This window comes from Vanacampus margaritifer, chromosome 1 (assembly GCF_051991255.1).
Source record: "Vanacampus margaritifer isolate UIUO_Vmar chromosome 1, RoL_Vmar_1.0, whole genome shotgun sequence".
Taxonomy (NCBI): domain Eukaryota; kingdom Metazoa; phylum Chordata; class Actinopteri; order Syngnathiformes; family Syngnathidae; genus Vanacampus; species Vanacampus margaritifer.
The window spans coordinates 6,513,442-6,530,442 of NC_135432.1; the positions used below are offsets into that span (position 1 = coordinate 6,513,442).

At 41.5% G+C, this 17,001-nt stretch overlaps 1 long non-coding RNA gene across 4 annotated transcripts in view; it reads left to right on the forward strand.

Annotated features, from left to right (window-relative positions):
- Positions 1 to 17,001, forward strand: part of LOC144057812 (uncharacterized) — a 243,209-nt gene that overhangs the window by 64,748 nt on the left and 161,460 nt on the right. For all 4 annotated transcript variants that reach the window (XR_013295329.1, XR_013295331.1, XR_013295330.1 and 1 more), the window contains exon 3: positions 469 to 663. This is a non-coding gene — a long non-coding RNA (uncharacterized LOC144057812). The remainder of the gene's footprint in view (positions 1 to 468; positions 664 to 17,001) is intronic.

Sequence of the window (17,001 nt, forward strand, 5' to 3'; positions counted from 1 at the left end):
CGTGCCTTTACAAAGTCAGGTTTAGGGAACTTTGCACACATTGTCACAAGTTACCCTTTTCCACATCATCTTCTCACTAGCCATAGTTTACTACAGTTCACTTGCAATAAGCATGACTCACGTATGGGCAGCTGGTTTGCTCTGCAGCCTGTCAGGTCGTGAAAACATTCTCAGATGGAATTGTGATCAAACCGCTCCTCTATTGTGCCGTTATGACAGCGTATTAAGTAACCCGTAAGGGGTCCCAGACGCTGCTGTTTACAGTAAACATGGTTAACTGCTTCATCTCCATAAGATGCAGGTCTCCAGCTGTAACGTAGCCTCGTATTGCCTCCTGCTGCCGTCATCCTTGTTTGATAAATCAATGTTATTTGAGGAAAAGAGTCCAAGTCTAGAAGCTGTTTTTGTTGTACATTCTGCATCGTGTGTTACAGTACTGATTACTTGTGTGTGTGTGTGTTCATGCAGGTGTCGCGGCGTGTACCCAGGATGAGGGGGAGCTGCGATAAGAGCGTCGAAGGCATGTTGAGATTGCCTTCAATTAGCATGCTCGCGGAGAGACAAGAGGAACAATGAGATATAGATTGGCACGTAACCGGACAAGAGAGATGGCACGAGACGGAGAACGCGCGCGAGGTTAATGGCAGTCGACTCGCAAGACAGGTAGTCTTGCTCACCTTCTCTCTTCGGGTGTAATCAATTTCGTCTCTCGTGTCCCGCAAGCCGAGGTAATTACTTGAACAATTAACTTCCTCTCCGCCGCACATAACTGTCCCACTGCTGCTCGGCTTACGCGGTCTCCTGTTTCAACTGCAGCCCGGTGTTTCTAACTTAATTCGCCGGCAGTGTATGTGGCAGTGGTTCTTAACCTTGTTGGAGGTCCTCAACCCCAGCACTTTCCTGTGCGCATTCACCAAACACTTCTTTATTGAAAAATAAAATGTGATTTTTTTTTTTCAAAATCCAAGACATAGGTAAAGGGTATACTGATGAACACAATGAACAGGGAGAGGAGCCTTTTCATCGAATCTGTCTCTCTTCACCTTAAATTCAGCAAGCGTTGTGTGTTGCCCATCTCCATGCAGATGTGGGAAGTGTATCTTTCATTTTGTTAGCGAGCTATTTAGAACTCAACTTAATTTTATAGTTATAGAAACAATGAAAACAGCAGAGGCCCCAGAATTGTACCCAGTGGAACCCCACACCTTCCGTTATACGTGTCAAGTCATATTGCGCATATTGGCCGCCACTTTCTTTTTTTGGCAGAACCATTGGTATACAGTATATGTATGTATGCATGTATATTATATACATATTAGGGGTGTCAAAATTAGTGCGTTAATTTTGAGCTAATTTAATGTTCCTTTAACGGCACAAATGTTTTTAACACTCGATTAATGTCGGCCCCTTACATAGAAAGCCCGTACTGGGGAAATTCCAGCAACGCAGCAAGCACGTCCACGTCAAAATTTAGCAGTAATACATTTAATGTATATATTTGTGGAGACTAGGGTCAAGTTGTATTTTACAATTTAAAAAAAATTGCAAAATTTCACAAGTTACTTCATGTTAAAGATTAGATAGCTCTTAATATGAAAATAAAAATGCACTGAGCTGTCACCAATGTCTTACAAATACAATTATGCCATCTAGTGGCAGAAAAATGACCTCAACACAAATCAATATCAAACTCTTTTTCTTTTTTTACAGTACAGTACATCTTTTTAATTTAATTAAATGTTTGAATTATTATGAAATTTCTTTTTTTTTTCTTTTTCTTTTCTGGGAGATCTCAGTATTGATCATTTGTAATGTCATCATCATTGTTCTCCTTTTTTTTTTTTTTTGTATGTGTGTTTGTGCGTGTGTGCGTGCGTGTGTGTGTGTGTGCGTGTGTGCGTGCGTGTGTGTGTGCGTGCGTGCGTGCGTGCGTGAGAAAAAAAAATAAAAATAAATAAGAATTCCCATACCGTTCACCTAAACCGAACACTTCAAAATCCAGCCAGAGTCGCCATATTTCTATTAGTTTAACATTGTTCCACTTTTATTTTAACAAGAGTGTGAAAACTTGTACATTTTATTGTACATTTAGGACAGATGTAAAATTTGCGATTGTTCGTGAGTTAACTATTGAAGTCATGCAATAAATTACGATTAGAAGTTTTAATCACCTGATACCCATCAAGGCTCAAAATAACTTTTTTACTTTGAGGAATTTTGCTAATCAATGACTACATTTGAGGAGCAATTTACTGATCATGAGGATAAGATTTTTTCCAGGTTAGTCCGATGTTTCTCAATTATTTTCTATTAGCCCGCCCAACCATCACACTTGTGTCCAAATCCCGCTTGTTGCTCTGTGTAAGGACCTAAAATCTTCAAAGTAAAAAAAATGTAAAGGCTTTAAACATAGCCAAAATTTGAATTTACCCCGTTCTGTTTAAGAGCATAACGTTACTACTTAGAATCATGGCGATTAATTGAGTGGGGTTGAAAATATATATTCAACATGTAACAAAACATTTACAATAATAATTTGGTCTGTGTCTGTGTTAACAGATGTGTGTCCACAACTGAGGTGTGTAAGCAGCCCTCTTAGGTTGAAACCCAGTGCCGTCAATCACAGTGGGTGGTGGTGGGGGTTAGTATGCAGATACTACTAGCTGTCAAAAGTCCCCTGGAAAATGGATGCCTGAGAAAGCCATAACTATGATAAATTTACTCAGAGTAGCCCCCTCCTCTCTCTTCCTTTGGCTCTTGCCCGCATATTGGGATAGACAAGCATACTCTTCACATACACACAATGCCCCCCCCCCCCCCCTTCAAACCACTATAGACTATCTCAGCCCGGCTCCTTTTCCATCAGGAGTCCGCGAGTGTGTGACTAATGTATGCGGTAAAGCTGCTCGCTAACACGGCGCTCACCGGCCCACCAGCGGCCCATCCATTCCCGCGTCCGCACCGGTAGACCGCATTAAAATAAATGTGCAGTGTACGTTTCTGATATACGGTCGCTGGGTGAGTCAAAGGGTTGCTTAGGGACCGATCAAAAACAATCTGCTCGATTGCAAGAAGGGACGGGCTAAGTATTTAAGAGTGTGTGTGTGTGTGTGTCTGTGTGTGTGTGTGTGGGGGGGGGGGGTATGATTTATTTATTTTTTCAGATGAAGCCATGCCATGCCGCAATAAAGATTTGTCGTGTAACAGTCGCTCGGATACCAAAGTCCAGATACATAAAAACAACAAAGTATTGTTATTATAATAATTAAGAAATCACAACGTACCATCACAACAGTCACATGTAAATTACTGAGTGCACCAAATTCTCTGCAGCACAGATAGGCCAAGCAATGTTTCATATCTTCATATCAGCGCTCTACTGGTTGAAATTCTTAACCAAATGACCGCAAACTGTTAGAGATTGTTGTCCACTGTCCCGGCGCGAAGCTATCGGCTTCAGTGTCCATCTTCCCTGCGGTCAAAGGTCAAATTATTTTCTGTCGGTGCTCTACTGGTTTCAACTGTCAGTGAAAATCTCTTCAGGGCGTGTTCAACTGTCTTCTGTTAATAGGAGAAAGTGGAACAGGAACACGAGAGAACAGGAATGAGATTAAAAAAAAAATGCTATCAGTGGGTACAGAAAGTACCTTTTGCGCAAAACGTGACTTTGTACTAATTAAAATTGTCATCATTGCGAGGTCCGACTCAAGGCATCCTGAATGTGACTCACGCAAGCACTGAACAACCAGCGTTGCGTTAGCAGCACGCATTGCTCATTAACGCCTACAAGTGATGAGGAATGATAGTTGATTTTTGTTTTCCGTGCAATATTATTGACACTTTTTCGTGATTAGTGTGTTTTAGCTTTGCGATAAGCCGTTCATTGTCAGCTGTTGTGGAAATAGAAGAGGCTGTCAACAATATTGACTGGATTTCTTCTTCCTCGGACCTTTCTTGTAAACACACACCTTGTTTATTTCCCTCTGTCCTGCCTCCAAAATCTCCTGTATTTAGCCTGCCTCAAGCTGCCTGCTTTTTTCCCATCCATCTGTCCCCGAGTCTATCAGCAAGATGAGTCACGGGCCCCCGCCAACGCCACACGATAATGTTGAGTCATTTGCTTTTAAAGATTGGATATTTACAAAATAAAAAACCAAAAGTGGACAAACATGTTGGAAACTTTCCACCCTCATCCGCTATATTTAGTCAGCGATAAAACAACAAGCAAGACGGGGGAGAGGTTCTTTTCTGTAAGTTATCATGTCATCTCATAACCACAGCAATAAAAACAAAACACAAAAACATCACCTTTAAAAAGAGAAAGCTTTGTGACTTCTTATTTCGACATTGTTAGTTCGAAAATAGCAGCTTCTGATGATGAAGCTGGCCTTGGCACAGCTTCACTTTGTTTCTGTGTGTTATTTACAACTATGCAGCACTGCTTTGCCATTTGGGTCCTGAAACCTAACCTTCCATACAGGCTAGGGTAATTTTTTATTTAGTGGTTCTGAAGCAAAATGAGATTCGTCTGGTGGTGTTTATTTATTTATTTGTATTTTTTCCCCTGAACTTTCTGATATTGGTATTTTACTGTGGTGATAGCAGTAAATACTTTTCCCCAGCCCTCACACATTTTACCAGACACACACAACATATTCCATGAAGCCATGTGACTCCGGAATAAGGCTTGGCTCATAGCGCGAGGGTTACTGTGACCCGCACATCACTATCTGCTCCAGGACAGCCAGATGTTTGCGTCTACAACACGCAAGACATTTGCTTTGTGGAATATCGGAAAGGATCCAAATGAAATTTCCTTCCAGATGAGACTGACCTTAATTATTGTAGATCTATGAGCCATGACAATACTTTGGATTTTGCACGTCTGTAATTGTTTGTCTCGTCATCTTGATTTTTAATAGTTGGAAGCTTTAATATGATTTTTGTTACTTCGATTTATCATTGTCAAAATTTCCGTATTTTGGGATTATTAGATACTGATTCACATCATCATGAAGATGATGAAAGTGGACTGATTCACACGGTATATGTCCCATATTTAGAATTGTTTTATTGGGACTGCACATGATTGCCTGTCATTTTCTTGCCAAATAATTATTTATCTAAATTTTTTGAACATTGAGACATTACTTTCTAGGGTTGAAGGTATAGAATCTCTTTCAGAATTTATTATTCTACCAATTATCACATCGACTATTGAAATAAACAGATTGAAAAAATTATATTGCGTTAATTTTTTTTTCATGTGATCTGTTATTTATTTGTCCATTTGGGGTCACCATCTTCATATTCTGTACTGTATTATCTGTGTAGAGCTTCAAAAGGTGGGGGCATGGCCTGGTAAGTGACGTGGATGCCAGTAAAGAGAAGTAGAACTGTCTGTTGAATGGCTAACCGTTAGCCAGTCTGAACACCAGTTGAGTATGACTATTTACTATATGTTCATTTCGTGATTGAAAGTGCTCTGGTGGCTTCAGATAACATTTATCTATATGTTACCTTGTGCTTGAGATTGTAGATTGTTAAGCTTTTTTTCCTGAATTTATGATAACAAAGCTGACTCAACATAATAGAAGCATACAAAAAAGTTTAATAAAAAAACACAAGCACATAATACATGAAAATACAGTAAAAAAAATACAAACATTGACAATGACAAAGGTTTGGCATGAAGCAAATACTACCAATACGAGAGACATCCAGATAAGATGAAGTAAGGACTACTTGTAGTAAAACATAAGAACAAGAAATAGTAAAGGCTATTGGAGCGAGCAATATGATACAAAAATCCAGTGCTGGCTGTCCTTCTGCTCCTACTGCACCTATACTCTGCTGGTTTTGATTGCCAACAGGTGTGCCACAGGAGGCTCCACCCACCAGCCATCACCCCAGAAATGGTAGCCATAGAAAAAGCATAGCAGACAGGCAGAGAACAGGAACATGACCGTGCTGTTCCGCGCTTTTTTTTAACGTTGAAATGATCCCAAACTTTAGACATACAACACTTGAGGCAGGCTTTTTTTAAAATATTCAAATGACTCAAGCTATTCGATTGATCGTTGGAACACTATTATTTACTAAGATGAAGTTTGTGTGATTGATACGGCCTGCCCTAGGTTATAAGGTCATATGTCAGCGAGAACCAATGTGATCCTACGAGAATGTTGATCTATAGATGTCATACATTTTAATTCTTCAGATCCTACAGAAAATCTGGTTCTCGTCGATCCGGATATAAATGTCTCTGGTCCACCTGAGAGACAGCGCAAACACTCACAGCTCATGGCTGTCTGTTATCTAGACAAGGACTCTGTCACAACCCGTCTCACTCTTTCTTTACATTCCTTTATTTATCCCCTCTTACCATTTTATTTATCCATCTCTCTCCCGTCCCTTGGCTGACACACACACAGGCATCCCAGAGTCTTCTCTAAATCACTCTGTGACAGAGGGAGAGAAAGGGAGATGGAGAGAGATAAAGGGGTAGAGCGATAGAGTGGGGGAAGAGAGGGATGAGGGCTTGAGCATCCATGGAATGAACCTATCAATCCAGAGTGCCTATTATCCCGTGTGAAATGCCTCTCGCCAGTAGACGCCTAGTTAGTGCGCCTGTTCAAAATTAATAAAACGCCAGCTGAGTCTGGGCTGAGAGTGCGACAGGCCCGGTTATTGATTAAGTCATGTCACAAGAATGGAAGGCTCTGCCATTAAAAGTACAAATTATGCAGCACGTTTAGCCATGCCTCTTATTCATGTAATAGACGGAGTCAGTGGAAGAAGAATGGAAGCCTGCTCCATATTCTGGCTTTTAAATGGATCAAATGCAGGACTGCAAGTCTTTGTGGAAGGTTGGACTGTGGGTGTCTGAAAATGGCTTGAGACAAGACGAGACAAAGACGAGCAAGACAAAGAGTGACGGGACAAAGAAAATGCAGCGCCGGAGAGAACGCTTGAACATAAATGATACACATTACCTGGAACTGCATTTGGAGAGTCAAATCTTTCCAATGAAAAGAAGCCATTTAATCACTTAACAATTTAAATGATATTATTTTGACACACGGCCAGATGGCGAGGCTTCTCTCCTGTGTTCTTCGGTGCGGAGCAGTAAGAGTCTGATAGAGATTCAGCCTTGACGAGCGGTAAAATGAATTTGTCTGGATTATGAATGTCGCGAGTGCCAAAGCTAGCGGTCTCAAACACGACACTTGGGTTTTCATTTGAAGTGATTGGTACACACTTGAAGGTGGTGGGGTGTAAACAAGGCGTACATTGGGGTAGAAGTAGTCATATACAGTACGAGGTAATAGAGAAGATAGTCATTGAGTGTCATTAACTTTTCGCTAGCGTTCCTGTGTCAAAAAGGGCAAAAAGAATTCCGCCCCGGCTTCCTCAGGCCGCTGTTATGCTCGAAGCACAGGCTCTCGTTAAAAGAAGAATGCATGTGGCGTACACTACCCGCGCAGACAACCAAAAGCATTATGCAAACGAGCGTTTGCGCGCACCCACCTTCAGAGGTATTCACTCACAATCAACAACATGCCACAAGACCAAAAAACAGCTTGACTCCAGTCAACTGGCAGGTCATTAATTTTGCGACGCAAAACCGAAAGCGTTGGAGTTGGAGACGGGGAGAAGAAAAGGAATATCACGGTGCGTAACCGTGTGTGTCCTGATTCATCTAAGAGGCGAGAACCCCACCATTGTGCATTCCAAAGTCTTTTTGTTGTTGCGGTTGTTATTGTTGTTGTTTTCCTGAAACCGTTGTGACGACCCTTCAGATAAGGGGAGGGGGATTTTTGTTTTTGAGTGGCAGCCACTTTGTTGTATGATTTATCACTCCAAAGGTACAGATCAAAACCCCGATCGCATTCTACTGTGACTGAGATGGACAAATGATATAATTTTCCATCACAGGCTTATCTTGTGATTTTGACAGACCTGTTATGTCGAGGCAACTTCTACAGACGTTAACTGTCTCCAAGGATGGCATTGGTTCTTTCTCAAGACAACAGGACTTGTCTCAGTTACATCCATAGTAAACTCCAGCTCACATTGAAATGGACCAGTGTTCCCAAGAAAGAGGATCAAGTGCAAAGATGGACATTTGTCAGGCTCTTTCTGGTCCAACTCTGTCGTCAGCTCATACACAAGACTCTCTTAGGCCGGATGCTCATGCCAAGTTTTTTCAAATCTTAAAAGATTTTTTATCTTTGGCAGACGGAAAATCGGTCATTTAACATTTTTGGTCGTATGGAGTGTGAGATGCTCCGATAATCTCAACATACATCCCCACACGCATGAAGACAATCTTCCACCGATTAAAAATTAAGTCCTCTGAGGGAGAGCTCTCATGTGATATCACGAGCACAAAGACAAGCAGGCACTTCTGGGTAGTGATGTAATGATAACGGCAATATCGCGATATTAAAACTGTCACAATATATCGTTGTCGTCATGTCACAATATTAAAAGCAGCACATCTGTTAAAAAAAGTCAGGTTGATTTCAATTTGTGCAGTTCTAGCACCCTCTGGCGGCTATTTTTTTTTAGTGCAGTTTAATTTTCGTAAGGCATGTTTTGGCCCTTCTATGGCTACATTATGTCACATCACAGTCTATGGAGTTAAATGCCTCAGAAGATTTGGGGCCGTAAATATTGAATTTATGATTGTTGGCTTGACTCGTTTTGGACCCTTTTTTTTTTTTTTAGGACAAATCCACTGTCAACGCACCTTATGCATAAAGCTAATCTTGTAACATATAACAATGTAACAATCTTATAAGATGCAAGGTTGTCGGGCGTTTAATTTCCTTGGTCGGGAAGCGTGTGACCAGCTTTAGTTACGGCTGGTTCGTTTAGCTGTTTATGAATTGCAATAACTTGATTTCCATGTCCAAGTGTGTCGGTTCCAATTTGAGAACTTTGATTTAATATGACATTCAAATTATGGCGTACACATTATATGTTTTTTAACAATACTGTGGACCATTAAATGATTAAAAACATGGAATTTCCATAACAATGTTGCTTGAAATCATAGTTTACCATAAGAAACAAGCAATTGCAAGGTCAAACTGTCATCATCATTAAACTAACCCAAACCTTGCGATTTAGGAATTCTGCGGTGGTTGGAACTATTAGAGATTAGATATTACAAAATGCAAGAAAGACTTAACATATCTTTTTTATTACCTGAAATTATGTTTCTGATTTCATTAGCCAACATTAGCCATTAGCCAACAATGAACCCATCAAGCTTTGACTTTACACCTACAAAGTTATCTGGGTTCATGGTCGTGTTTTCTCAGTTGATTTTATTGACCACACTGAGGCATATGTAGTTGTTGGATCTACGAATGCACATCATTTGAGGCTGCTCCAACTTGTGCTGTCTGCCCTCCATTGAGAGCTATTTTAGCGAGAGGTTTACTAGTCAGACGATGCATGTTTTTTGTTTTCTTCTTGGCTAAATAGCCTGCCGTGGCTAATTGCTCTGTGCACGGAAGGTTGAGTTCCCCCCGACATTGCCCGCTAGAGGTGCAAAGCAGTAGAACTTGGTCGAACGGGCACTGCAGGGAGTCATAGATGAAGTTGGACCTCTGTGGATACCTCTGCAGTTAACTTACTGTGACTTAAGTGACAAACTATGCAATGTGTCGAGACAAAAATAGCAAAAAGCGTCAGCAATTCTTTCAAATTACTATCATACAGCCAACTATGCACATGCAAACACACATCAGTTGGTGTGTCTGCATCGGAAGTAGGCGGCAGGAGAGAAACAGAGGGGGAGAGGATAGGAGAGGCGAGGGGTGCGGAGGGTGGCGGCGTGAGAGCTGAATCAGCGGGAAGCTTCGCTAATCGCCGTGGCTCATCTGTTAATGGAGTTAATGAAGAATGGGAGCAAACCAAATGCGCTGAGATGAGAGAAGTTCCGGCACACTGCTTAGGCCGTAGCTCGTTTTTCTGGCTGCTCCACTAAGTCACTTAGGCCGGGTACACACATAAAGACAACTCTGCTGTTTTTTTCCGATATTTGCGATGTCAAATGCCCTGCTATTTTATGACTTATATCAGAGAGGTTTGACTCTGTGAACTGTGTGGTGGAATCTAATATAGCTTCTCAAAGAAGCTCCCGAAAACAAAAAAAAAACTTTCTTTTTTGACAACAACATTTTTTAACACTCCTGCATCTGGTCCTCTTCGGAAATAATCTAAGGGTGCAGCAATTAACCGGTTTTACGATGAATTATTATTACGATTAAAATGACTGCAGCCGTTTAACAACACCGCTTATTTCTGCTCGCGAGAGTTGCGTACCCAACGGTTGTGGGTAGGGTTCCGAGGCTGGCACCGGCAGGGGGCATCCCCGCGCCGGCTGCTGCCTGGCCTGGACTAGGTTGAGTGGGAACCACCGGCACACCGCGAGCCCCTCATCCACGGCCGGCCGTTGGAAAGTCTTTAGGCTGAGACTTTTAAAGCCGTGAGGCCGCCATCTTGGGACTCCCAAGAAACAAATCTCGGCATACGCATTTCGCTGGATGAACATTTTATCTGTAAGTATGTTTGAAACGGAAAGAAATTGAAAGATGAAAGAAAAGAGGGTACAGGCCCTATTTTAAGAGTCTACGAGCAGTCTAATCTGCTGTTTGTTTTAAAAGGCAGCAACTTAAAAAAAAAAATCTATTTTCAGTTATTTTTTATTGTTAAAAATAAACATTTTCAAAGGACACTGATGTGATTTTTTTTTTATGTCAAAACCGCATTTTTTTCTCAGACTATAATTGTACACCAAAATCTGAAACCGTTGCACCCATATTGGTAACATCGGCACACATCTGAGAGTGTCTGTTACCCGTTTTTGTCAGGTCATGTGTCATCATGCAAGATTTTTGTCCCTAAGGACAGGCTCTGTGCTGATATAATCTGTCACAGACCAAAAAATTTTGGGGGAAAAATCCATGTGCGTACCAGACCATAGACATCTTAGCATCAAGATCACTCACACACTCTTTAATTGTCTATTTGCAACATCTTCAGCAGCGGTTGACACAAAACACAACTTTTTTCCACTCCCTCGCACTTTTGTGTGCAGTCTGTTTGTTTCACGCTCGTCCTTTCCGCACTCGCACTCTCACATTTGTACACACTTGTGTTCTTCGCCTGTCCTCTCCGCATATGTTTGTTTCTTTCACCCCATCCGCGGTCCCCCTCCCCTGGGAAGAGAAGTGCTGTGACACCAGCATGTTTGCACAGGAGGTGAAGAGATATTCAGTGACGCCATGCAGACCTCTCACCCGCATGATAAGCCTGATGGCTTGACAGGTCCCCGTGGAGTCACACTCACGCGAGCTGCTGCTCACTTGTTACAGTGACACTCACATATGCTCATTAGCAAGCTTTCAAACGCGCCTCAATGGCAAACCAGTTATCGCTCGATCGAAATGGAGCTTTGGACCCCGCCACACATTCAATGCGGAATGGAAATGTTTCCAAAGAGTCTTTAGAGCTGAATGTTTTACACTGTAATTGGTTTGGGGAAAAGGGATTTTCTTGTGGAATGCTGTTTTGTCATTGGTCTGTATGTCATTCAATGCATTGTTTCATCATCCGTTCTCATAAAATAGACACCTAAAGGCGGTAGGTAGCCGGTGGGTAAGCTAGCCACAAATTGCATTCCAGTAAGAGTCCTGTTACTTTAGAATAACATGACTCAAGTAGAAGTAAAATGTAGCCCTCCAGATAATTAGTTTAGAGTGTCACGTGAGGTCCTGGCCTTGAAGAAAACACTTGACGGAGAAACCTTGACTATGAAACCTCAATTGAGAGAGCAGGACTGGATGCATGGAAGAACATCTTGTATAGAAGAAAGCTCGCATGCAAGGGTACGGATAACAAACCACAACGTGTTGAGAGAAACTGCGACACAAAAGTGTCATTCAGTAACTCTCGCTAGGGCTATATGACAGACTAAAGGCCTACATGGCAAAGTACGAGTGACTGCAAAATAAGAGGCGCATAGCAACTGCTTGGCAGCTGACCACATTATCACATCTAAAGAAACATAGTACAGACGCTCCCCTACTTACGAACATTCGAGTTACGAACAACGGTACATACGAACATTTCTGCGCGTACAGTATGTCGAAAAATGTTTGGAAAGAAATGCTGTAAGTTAGATTTTGTATTGCGCGTAGTGCTTCTTTCCGCCGCTAATACCGACGATTGGCGCTGTGAGAGCTCATTGGAGGCTGAGCAACGTGGCGAGGAGGAGGAGGAAGAAACGCCGGTCCCCATGAAGCAGGAAATAACTTTTGAAGCCGATTCCAGCGACGACGAAGAATCTCTCATGATATAAAATCCTCTTCCTCCTCCTCCATCATCTCCTTAAGCATCGAGTACATCTTCCAAAAGTAAGTTAAACTTCATTTTATTTATCTTATTACGTACATGTACTGTACATACTGTGTGTGTGTCTCTCGCTCTCTCTCTCTAACATACGTAGTACAGTACAGTACTGTATGTATTCTCTCCATTTTATTAAAAGTTTTTTTCAGTACAAACCAATGCAGGTTACTTGTACAAGCCTTAAACATACTTATATAAACCTTCAATATACTTATATAGGCTTTAAACATAAATTATAATACAAAATATAGCACTGAAGCAACTTACGAACAAATTCACCTTACGAACGATCGTCCGGAACGTAACTCGTTCGTAAGGTGGGGAGCGTCTGTAACTGCATAAAATCTGGCAAACTAAGAGTGGCTAATAAGGCTAAAACATTATTGTCATCACATTATCATCATAAGGCACATGGTAACTGCATAAGCAGACCCGTCTGCAGAAAGAAATGACTGTGGTGGGGTGGGTGGGGTGGGGGTAGCATACCTGCCAACTACTACGGTTTTGCCGTAATGAGTACGGTTTTCTTGAACCCATTACGGTGTTACGGTTGCATTACAAAAACTACGGTTTTCCCCTTGAAAAAAAAAAAAATTAAAATCGTAAATAAAGAATGAAAAACATTCCACCACGAGATCGCGAAGTACAGACGCTCCCCAACATACGAACGAGTTCCGTTCCGAGCGGTCGTTCGTAAGTTGCTTCAGCGCTATATTTTGTATTATAATTTATGTTTAAAGCCTATATAAGTATATTGAAGGTTTATATAAGTATGTTTAAGGCTTGTATACAAATAAACGGCATTGGTTTGTACTGAAAAAAACTTTTAATAAAATAGATTGAATACGTACAGTACAGTGCAATGTTAGAGAGAGAACGAGAGACACTTAATGGAAGAACACGTCGGAAGAAGTTGAGGGTCGAGGAGAAGAAGATGCGGGTTGGCGAGTATCTCCCTTGGAGGATTTATTCGAAACTGGCCGAAAGAAGCGATCCAACGACGACTGCACAGCTTCCTTTTTTTTCTTCATAAATGACGCGGTAGCACTGTGTGGCATCATTTATTTGATTTGCAACCTTTGGGCAAGGTTCGATGTTTGGGTCTTGCTGCTCGAAGAGTGCGAGGGCTTTATCTATCAGCGAAAACCCCTCCGCCAACAGTTTCGCCTCGAATTTCTTCACGGGGGGAAGTGTTTCTTCCTCCTCCTCCTCGACACGTTGCAGAGCCTCCAATGAGCTCTCACAGCGCCAAGCGGCGGTATTAGCGGCGGAAAGAAGCACTACGCGCAATACAAAATCTTAACTTAGTGTGACCCATTCGAAAGACCAGTTGAAAAAATCAAAACGATGCACAATGGAGAACAAATAATGCTTAGGCTGTAGCTTGTATAACATGGAGAACATTTGGATATCATTCATTTATGAGGGTTTTCTATGACTTTGTTATATTAAATAAATTGTTGAGCTTTAAAGAACTTTCTTTTGATTATTTCCATCAGTACAGTTAAGGTAAATTGACAGTAAACATGAGGTTGTGATTGTGAAAAAAATGTAAAATTTGTTACTTCTTAGCTGCATTTTAAGCCCTGAAAATGCTAAAAATCCTTTGGCTTCAGGGGGGCTTCACCCCCCTGAACCCCCCACCGGACGTCGACATGCGGCCCCTGGACCCTAGCTACTAGGCTTTTTCACTTTCAAAAGTTGGCAGGTATGGGGTAGCATTATTTTGTGGGGGGGAGGGAGGGGGCACTTCTTCAACCTAAATCTAATGTTCTTCAGGCTGAATAGTGGTGTTGTGACAACTGCAAAAATGCTCAGAAATATTTTCTGTCACTTAAAAGCAGCAGTTCATTCTGAAATCTAAAAGACAAACAAAAAAAAAAGTGTGTAGTTCTGTTTGCATTTATTCAACTTAAAAGTTCATTTGCAACAAAACTGCTTACCATTTTTGTAAACAACTATGTCTGAATGAATGACTTGCTTTCATTTGCTTTTTAGATTTAGGGATGTACGATATGGACACAATTTCATATCTCAATATTTTTTGCCAGGTATCTCTATTCTTTGGCATTTGACTCAGCAAGAGACTGCATCGTTTCAGTGTTTTATGGGGCCTTCTGTATTTTGTGTTATTTTATTGATACTTATTTTATATACTTATTCACTTCCCTATGTCTTGTTATTAATTTTTTAATATTCATTTTATTTGCCTTGTAAACTTGCTAGTTTAAAACCTGCTCGTGATATTTATTATAATAAATTTTTGGTGATATTTTTTTCTCGCTTGTCTCTACTGCAAGACTGAATTCCATTCCATGTACAGCACTTTGTATGCAGCAATGGATGCTTTTAAAGTGCTTTATAAATGGAGTTGAGATATGTCGATCATATACAATAACGATATATAACAAAATATCCATCCAAAAGGATGCGTAAAAGTGCTGTTTTAAAATGACAACTTAATGACAGTTATCAACATTAACAAACTTGGCAATAAAAAAACAAACAAAATTCAACTCACATTGTACTGCAACTGTGCTTAGTGATAAATAATTTTATGCTCCAATTTAAGTTGTTGTAGTGTTTGTGTGCCTGCGTGGTTCTGTTAACCACATTATTATACAATTTCTCTATGCATGTGATTAAAATTTGCCACTCACATGTGAACGTAGTAACCAGTGGACTCAGGATTCCCAGTTATGAGGTTTGGCGTTTGGTGGCTCCCATTACAATACGTTGCTTTGCATCACTTGTTTTAATCCACAAAAAGACAGCGGCATGACGTGCTCACTGCTCGGACATCGGAACTGCAGGCGCGCGCGCGCCGTTCGTTAACCCGGAAGTGGATTTGTCTTATGCGTGTCTGCAGAGTACGCGTCTCCCCTGATCTCCCCACTCCCTCACCCCCAATCCCGAAGCCAAACTTGAAAGGAGGTATGTGGTTGGCTGGCACTCCAAAGCGCATTGGCACAAGTTTACGTGACTTGATAGGAAGAATAGATAGTTGGCGAGGGCTCATAAAACAGCTCGGGCGGGCACGGCTGACTGCCAGGGCGGGCATGGACTCACAATGCCAGCCCGTGCCGACGGGTACCGTGCATAAGTATAATACATCGATAACACAACGGCCCCATTACCCAACTCAAAACACAATCATGACAAGCAGTCGTAGATACAGTTAGAAGTAGTTAGTGGAATGTAGCTCAGTGGAACACATAAAAAGTCATGTTTGTTACAAAAATACTCAAGTACAGACGCTCCCCAACTTACGAACGAGTTACGTTCCGAGCGATCGTTCGTAAGGTGAATTTGTTCGTAAGTTGCTTCAGTGCTATATTTTGTATTATAATTTATGTTTAAAGAGAATACGTACAGTACTGTACTACGTATGTTAGAGAGAGAGAGCGAGAGACACACACAGTATGTACATGTACGTAATAAGGTAAATAAAATGAAGTTTAACTTACTTTTGGAAGATGTACTCGATGCTTAAGGATTTGATGGAGGAGGAGGAGGATTTTATATCATGAGAGGTTCTTCGTCGTCGCTGGAATGGGCTTCAAAAGTTACTTCCTCCTCCGTAACTTCAATGTAGGAAGAAGTTGAGGGTCGAGGAGAAGAAGATGAGGGTTGATGAGTATCATCTTCCTTGGAGGATTTACTAGAAACTGGCCGAAAGAAGCGATCTAACTACGATTGCACAGTTTTCTTCTTTTTTCATCATAAATGATGCGGTAGCACTGTATGGCATCATTCAATTGATTTGCAACCTTTGTGCAACGTTCAATATTTGGGTCTTGCTGCTCGAAGAGTGCGATGGCTTCTTCATGGGGACAGGCGTTTCTTCCTCCTCCTCCTCGACACGTTGCTGAGCCTCCAATGCTGGGTGAGCTCTCACAGCGTCAAGCGTCGGTATTAGCGGCGGAAAGAAGCACTACAGTACTCGGAAAAAGGCGCGCAATACAAAATCTAATTTACAGCATCTCTTTCCGAACATTTTTTGACATGCGCGCATGCGCGCAGACATGTTCGTATGTACCGTTGTTCGGAACTCGAATGTTCGTAAGTAGGGGAGCGTCTGTAAATGTAAAATGTAAGTTGCATTTAAGTTACTCTGACATGTAGATTTAGACAAAAAATGTATGTGACTATAACAGGGTCATTTGGCGAGTTACTATTCACCTCTGCTGAAAGCAACAATAAGTCAGAAGGATCTTTTTCCCCTGCTGGGTTGGGCTGTGTTTTTTGGCAAGCCTGCCAATCATAACCCATTATAACGGTCCGCTTTGTGAACGTCTGCCAAGTACAGCTATCGCTAACATTCATTTCCTCATGTAGTAATGTTTCTAGCCAGGTACTTAGCCACTTTATTGGTGAGGGGGAAACAAACAGTTCCATTCATGTGTCGGTACTAGGCAGAGCTATCTTCATCAGAAATACTTTTCTTCTTCTTTTTTTTATCCAGAAAAACAACATCGGGAATGTTAGGCCATCACCACCCACATACGCACACACCCGCATGTGCATGCAGATGCTGCTTAATCAGCTGTGTAAAGTAGCATGTCTATCTTT